Source organism: Sturnira hondurensis, unplaced genomic scaffold, assembly GCF_014824575.4.
Source record: "Sturnira hondurensis isolate 20B ecotype Veracruz unplaced genomic scaffold, ASM1482457v3 Scaffold0021354, whole genome shotgun sequence".
Taxonomy (NCBI): domain Eukaryota; kingdom Metazoa; phylum Chordata; class Mammalia; order Chiroptera; family Phyllostomidae; genus Sturnira; species Sturnira hondurensis.
In genome coordinates, this window is record NW_028093985.1 from 8,853,702 (window position 1) to 8,860,500 (window position 6,799).

The following is a 6,799-nucleotide window of genomic DNA, read 5'->3' on the forward strand; positions in this document are numbered from 1 at the left end:
TTTTCCTCAGAAGGAATCATGCACACAGCAATGTTTCACAGAGTTGACATCTTTGAGAGAAAGTACAATCAGAAATCTGGCTTGTTCAGTTCCATCAACTCTCCAAATGTCAGCCCATTAAAGAATCACGAGAAAGAATTTAGCTTTCGTTGAAGCTGAAAGCAACCTTGGATAGTCCTTAAGAGAACTCCCTCATTTTATGGATCAGAATCTGGTGCACAATTTCCCTGGCCAAGATCGCAAAGGTGGTGTCGGTCAGAGCTGGGAGCACTCAGGTGTGCAAGGAGTGGTGATGCGAATCTGGTAAATTGTCCTCAAAACCTTCCTTCACCTACATTCTTCTCCCCCCATATTTTCTTTAATAAGAGAAGAGTTTAATTTCCAAATAAATTAATTGAAGTCGTAATTAGAAAATCAAGGAAGAAGGCAATAAATAAATAGTCCAATGTTTTACAGTATTTAATTCATCTAGTTTGTGAAATAAAAATAACTTTACCTAAATTTTGATAATATTGTCGACATCGTTCAGGTTCTTTGACTTCTCTCTATAGAAATTGATGGTATTCCTCTGACAACATCAATGGAGGGATTATGTAGAAAAAATTAATCTTAGTATGAAACCAAAAACTCTCATTTATTTGGGAGAGACCAAAGTTGGTAAAAATAAACAATTTATAGAACAAAAACATAAAATTCATTGATTTCAATGACATAAAACAAGTGTAGCCCCGCCAACAATATATTTATCTGATGGAGTCCTAAGGAGATCGACTATGATGATTATATAGTGTATTAACTTTTCGTATTCATAATTGCGCCTCTGGAATATATATAAATTATCCAGAAATAGGGATATTGCAAACTTCATTCCAGACCTTGTTCTAATAAATACCAATTCTTTTTTAGTGTAGCTGAACTTTAAAGTTTATATGGTTTTGAATAGTTGGGCTTTAAAATCATCTATTTCTCTCAAATTCTCAACATACTTTACCACAATTAGGTGAGCAGAGTATTATCTGTGGATTATATTTGGCCGACGGGAGTATGAATCCTGGGACCACGGAGGAATGGTAAGGGTGGTGTTCACTAAAACCAGATTCTTAAACTAATGACTGCCTGGAGCAAGAGACCACACCCTGCTGTTACTGTTTATTTTTCTTTTAATTCTTTAAGAATTTGGTATAGAAAAGTGGGAAATATAATGTGCTAAGGGCCATTTATCATTAGAGTTTAGTTATTTTGAAGGAAAAACAGTGCTTTATTGTCCTTTGGCCATATGACATGTATTAAAAAGCAGGCAGAGCAGCGGGCTGTGGATTGAAATTTCAGACCTATATGATTCATCTCCTCTCCCGTTCAGGATCACCTTAGTCTCGGCTGCTCGAGGAAAGCTCTGGAAAACAACCTGGCCAACCTGATCACTTTCTGTTTGGGGATGGCTGACTTTTTATCCTTAGACTTTTAGGAAAATTTAATTTTGTTGGATTTGGCAGGTTAGCTGGATGTAAATGTATTTTTGAAAAATCACAAGCAATTTAATTACAAGAAATGGAAGGTTATTCCCTAATGGCTGCTGCTATTATAGAGGTAGTCATAACAGCCCACTTCATATTTTCCACTTTTCACCATTTGAGACAATCCAAAAGAGAAAGAACGAGAGGGCTGCTGTGTGTACTGGCAGCAAACTAGATACCGAAACAAAGAATGTCAGTGACATATCCGTTTCCCTTGGGAAGGCCAGGCTGTTTTCAATAAACCATGAGCTTGAGAAACCTTGGTGAAACCCTCGAGGAAAAGCTTATCTGCATTATAGGGCATTATAAAAGTTGTCAGAGGCATTTATTTTACCCTTTTCCAAGAGACTTTATTGACCTGATTCTATTTTACACGTAGAGTCAGATGAACCTGTCACATCCTTCTCTCCTCTGCTTCCTCTGGAAACCTCCCGCAAACCCGATACCACCTCAAATCACTGCAAAATAAACTACAGAATCTCAAAAGAAATAAAAGCATGAATATTCAGTCATGTTCCCTGATAACTCACTTCTCTCACCCCCAGCTAACACATGCTCTTGACAACTTGCAAAGCAGCCTTTTGCTAACCATCTTTAAGATAAAGGGAAACAACACCTGGCATTCCAACAGCAGCTGGAGTGACCAGAGAATCACTGCTGCTATGGGCAAAGATGATTTCTCTCCCCTTCTAGTTTCTTCCAGCTAGTTTAAGACTTAAGTCGACATGAGACATCAACAAGAAAATATAACTCAGTTTAACCCACAGACATGACAGAGTGAGAGACCTGACATACCTGAGAGGTTCAGAGACAGAAAGGTAAAATGAGGTATCTATGGCATTCTGAGCTAGGATGACTTTAGGCACCTCAGGCTTCAGAAGGGGGGAAAGGGTCATCTATAGGTTGATAAGAAGAGCGGATGTTCAGTAATTAAATATTTGCCCAGCCCTAGAGATAGGCCATAAAAATTATTTTTGCTAATAACATTTATGATGGACAAGGCTCCCCATTTAAATTCTTTCAGGGAGAAGTGAAAGTTTCTCTTGAGCCCGCAAGGTCTCAATTGCCTTCGGCTCAGAATAATCTGCATGCCAAAGTGGCACATTTGGGGAGGACTGTTCCGAATCTCTTCACCTCCTTCACTTTGTGGCTATGTTGAGTCATCAGCAGGTACACGTGAAAAATCGAAGCCAGATGAATGTGTGGTATAGGAAATGCTTTTTAAAATTCTGATATAGCATCATCTTCTCCACAGCTAAATAAAACAGCAAAATGAAAAGGGAACCAACTGTATGGGAAAATATACTTGCCAATGATAGGTTGGACAAGGGTTTGATCTCTAAAATACATAAAGAAATCACACAACTCCACTCCAGGAAGACAAACAATCCAATTACAAAATGGAAAAAAGAACCTGAACAGAGACTTCTCCAAAGAGGATGTACAGAGGGCCCAGAGACATAGGAGAGAATGCTCAGCATCACTAGCCAGCAGAGAGATGAAAGATTAAAACCATAATTAGATACCATGTCACACCAGTCAGAGTGGCCATCATTAACAAATCAATAAAGAGGTGCTGGTGAGGCTGTGGAGAAAACAGAAACCTAGTGCACTGTTTCTGGGAATGCAGGCTGGTGCAGCCACTATGGAAAACACTATGGAATTTCCTCAGAAAACTAAAAATGAATCTGCCTTTTGACCCAGCAATTCCACTGCTGGGACTATATCCTAAGAGCCCTGAAACACCAATCCAAAAGAACCTATGCACCCCAATGTTCATAGCAGCACAATTTACAATAGTCAAGTGCTAGAAGCAACCTCAGTGCTCGTCAGTAAATGAGTGGATCAAAAAACTGTAGTACATTTACACAGTGGAATTCTACACAGCAGAGAGACAGAAGGAGCTCCTACCCTTTGTGACAGCATGGATGGGACTGGTGAGCATTGTGCTAAGTGAAATAGGCCAGGCAGTGAAAGACAAATACCATACAATCTCACCTGTAAGTGGAACTTAATCAACAAAACAAGTGAGCAAGATATAACCAGAGACATGGAAATAAAGAACAAACTGACAGTAACCAGAGGGGAGGAAGGAAGGGAATTATGGACCAAAAAAGGGAAGAGTCACCCAGGAACATGTATAAAGGACTATGGACAAAGACAATGGGGTTGGGGGAGGATTGACTGTGGGAGATGGGGTGGGGTGTGTGGGGAGAGTAAGGGGGGGAAATGGGAACAACTGTAATTGAACAACTATTAAAAAAATAAAGATCACTTAAATAGTAAAACAATAAAAATAAAATAAAATAAAATTCTGATATGGTTAGTATTGTAAAGGCCTTTGCAGAAAGTCAACTATTATATATTTGTTCATTTATTCAAAAAGGTTATGAAGAACCAATATGTGCTAGCCACTATGTTAAATGGTGAGTAACGCAAAGTAGTCTCCCTCCTTCCCTTCTTTCAATTCTTTACGTATATTTATGTAAACTCAAGTCCTCTGCTGGCCATCCCATCCGTAATTACTACCTCACACACATTTCTTATCACCTTTCCCCATGATGACTGTCTTTAGTTGTTATTGCTATTTAATAGGGGATATATTTTGCTTATTTATTGCCTGTCTCTCGTACTATAATGAAAACTTCATTAAGCAAAGGAAAATTATATATTTGCAGCACATAAAACAGTGCTAAAAAATAGGCACTCAGGAAATATGTGTTTGATCAATCAACTAGTGAGTGAAGCTATTGGAGACCAGGATTTAACTACAGAATGTCACTGAAAGTTTCTCCTGTATTTGGTTTGAATCTATTAAGCACTATTCATTACACGTGGTTTTTGAACTTCCTAGACATTTTATCATTTCTTCTCCAAAAACATCAGGAGTAACAGTGTCTGAAGACTGGTAAAAACACAATTAATTATGCCTGTGGCATTCTTCTGGTCTTTACATCAAACATGCCTAGAAATAAAGGCTAACAGATTTGCCTGAAAAAACACTCGTTCTTGACGTATTGCTAAACGTGCCTGTAATTGGGGCTCCAAAATTATCTGCCAAAATAAAATTTATATTTTTATGTTTTTAGGAGAGAATGTGAATGCAGTCCTCCACTACCACAAATTATGCAGTCGAATCTCCCACATTTGAAATCACAGAGGTCAGCATACCCAGAGTGTGATGGATAAGTCTTGCCCTGGGAAAACTGCCTTCATGATTATGGTATCTCTTCTGTGAGATAAGTATTAAATTTATTAATAGGATTGATAATACCTATGAAAAGATAGGAATAGTAGTAGTACTATTCAAGATAAAGTAGTAACAAACTTTGAAATCTATATGTAGGCTTTGGCTAAAAGTAGAAGCAGTAATATTTATCTGTTTTATAATTTAATCAATCTAAACCCAACAAAATACCTCACTTAATGCCTGGCAGTAGAGGTCATGGAGATGCAGAGCCAGCAAAAGAGACCGAACAGGAAGAGCCAGAGAGTTAGGAAACCGGGTTACAATGGTGTCCAAGGCTAGGTGATAAACATATCAGTGCAGAGTTAATAGGTCAACAAAAACAAACCATTAGCCAGGTAAAGGTTATGGACCAGGGGAAAACTTTACTGAAATAAATTCAGGATAGAATGGAAACAAATAAGTTGGAAACAACAGGTATAAATAGCATTTTATAAACTTTTATTATAAAGAAAAGCAATGAAATAAGATATGAGGGTATAAGAGGTTTTTTTTTAAATGGTGCCCAAAATAATAGCCTGTTGATGTGGGAATGATTCAGTAGAAAAGAAAAAACATGATGTGATTTAAAGAAAGGCTAAGAAAATTTGATATATATATATAGCTCATAGACTAGATAATAAAATTGAAATTTAAAATGTTTTTCATTGGCCAAATTGAAATAGGCTATCCCCTTTGTGAAAGAATACACTTAAAATTTTACTTTACAAAGGGAGATAACAAAACAACCTGGCCAGTAGGGAAAATTTTATCTGTAATGAATCATAACCTCACCTGACTTTAACTCTCAAATCCAGTTAATCCATATTATCAGAAAAAAATGCAATCTGAGAAATTATTTTAACATAAGTACAAATTAGTAGTACCTCTAGGCACCAATCAGAAGGAAATAAACATTTTTTTTCTGCAGGAATCCACTCATTACTCAAGCCTCATAGAACCTCCAGAGATACATTCCCAATGCATAAGTAATCAGGATTGGAAATCACAGACAAGGCACCAAAAGGGAGAATTGGCAGAAACAATAGCAGAACCAGACCCGTAAGTAAAGATTCAGTGGTAGAGCTGGTATTTCAACCTGGACAGTCTAACTTTAGAGCATTGCTCCTAACCACTATGTTACACTGTATTTTTCAGTATTCTGGATGTCTATTTAACATGTTTAAGTAAATGAAAGGTGGAATTTCAATGGAAGCAAAGAATAAGAAAAAGAAATAAAGCCTCTACAAACTAAAAAAATTCTTTTTAAGTTAAAATCTCACTGGAGATTTTATAGATTATACCTAACATCAGATCAGCTATAATTGGAGAAAATTAGTAAATTACAAGATAGAGCTGAAGAAACTTCTAAAGATGTAACAGAAAGACAAAGTGATGAAAAATATGAAAGAAAGGTAAGTAAAGAAAAATCAAATTGTTTAATATATATCTAGTGGAAGTACCAGAAAGGCCTATTAGATAAATATGTGAAAAAACAATGGTTAAGAGTTTTCCAGAATTGACAGAATTGATAAAAAGCACCAATCAATCTAAAGAACGTGTGACACGTGGACATGAATGAAAGGGGGGGAGTGGTAGGAGAGGGGTGTGCAGGGTGAAGCGGGGAATGAGACAACTGTAATGGCATAATCAATAAAATATATTTTTAAAAAGTACCAATCATTGGGCTTGATCAATGAGGCTACATCTAAGGGAAAGCACACAAAACATCAAAGGTCTTGAACAAATGGCATAAAATATTTAGTTTTGATAATAAAAGACATTTTCCTCAGGGGAATTAATGGTCTAAGAATTTCTTTAATTGAATAGTCCTCAAGTATTTTAAGATTTCTCATACATGAGAGGGGTTAAATGTAGTATTTATTTAATGTTAGAGGGTTGAACTAAGGCTGTGGATATAAGTTATAGGGAGGTAGTTTGGGGATTTATTATAAGGAGAAGATTCATATAAATGGAGTGGCTACATTTTAGACACTGAGCTCTCCTTCACTAGAAGTTGTAGGGTCATCTGTAGGGAAATTTTGGAGTGGGTAATTCC

General features: G+C 36.8%; 1 non-coding gene across 1 annotated transcript; it reads right to left on the reverse strand.

The window, feature by feature from the left end:
- Nucleotides 1–4,600: 4,600 nt before the first annotated feature.
- Nucleotides 4,601–4,761, reverse strand: LOC118977521 (U1 spliceosomal RNA). The gene has a single exon (XR_005064543.1). It is a non-coding gene; the product is annotated as a U1 spliceosomal RNA (small nuclear RNA).
- Nucleotides 4,762–6,799: the final 2,038 nt, after the last annotated feature.